The following is a 764-nucleotide window of genomic DNA, read 5'->3' on the forward strand; positions in this document are numbered from 1 at the left end:
AGCTCACAACCCCCTTGTAATAACCTCACGACCCCCTGAGGGGTCCCAACCCCCAGTCTGAGAACCCCTGCCACACACCCCCTCTATCTATCTATCTCTCCCCATACGCCCCCTCTATCTATCTATCGCTCTATCCCCAGACACCCCCTCTATCTATCTATCTATCTATCTATCTATCTATCCCCATCCACCCCCTATCTATCTATCTATCCATCCCCATACACCCCCTCCCCTCTCCCCATCAGCAGGGTGTCTGTGCACACTTTGTAATTAGGGATGGCAGGTCTCACTGTCCTATGTGTTATCAATCCGCCTATATGAACCATCTGCTCAGAGGCTGGTTGGGGCAATGAAAGTTTGGGGCGGCTGACCCCTTCAGGGCGTTGGGGTGGGGTGGGGGTACCAAGGGGGAAAAAAAGACAGTGCTCCCCACTGCAGACACATGGTTCTACTGAGATTTGAACTCAGATCACTGGATTCAAAGTCCAGAGTGCTAACCATTACACCATAGAACCCCACCAAATACAGGGACCTCCAAGGATGAGGAAGCCCTAGACTGTGTTGGGGGGTGGCTTTGGCATTGGGAACACATTCCCATGCCATGAATACTGCTGCGGTCCAGGTTGCCCCATCTCTAAGAAGATCTCTCCGAATTGGGAAAGGTCCAGAGAACAACAATGATTAAGAGCACGGAGCAGCTGAGTAAGGAGAGATGAAAAAGACGGACCGCTCATCTTAGAAAAGAGACGACCGAGGACGGATAT

General features: G+C 51.6%; 1 non-coding gene across 1 annotated transcript; it reads right to left on the reverse strand.

Moving 5' to 3' along the window:
• Positions 1–443: 443 nt before the first annotated feature.
• On the reverse strand, positions 444–515 carry TRNAQ-UUG. The gene has a single exon. It is a non-coding gene; the product is annotated as a tRNA-Gln (tRNA).
• Between the last annotated feature and the right edge of the window lie 249 nt (positions 516–764).

The sequence above is a fragment of the Chelonia mydas genome, chromosome 28 (assembly GCF_015237465.2).
Source record: "Chelonia mydas isolate rCheMyd1 chromosome 28, rCheMyd1.pri.v2, whole genome shotgun sequence".
NCBI classification, from domain to species: domain Eukaryota; kingdom Metazoa; phylum Chordata; order Testudines; family Cheloniidae; genus Chelonia; species Chelonia mydas.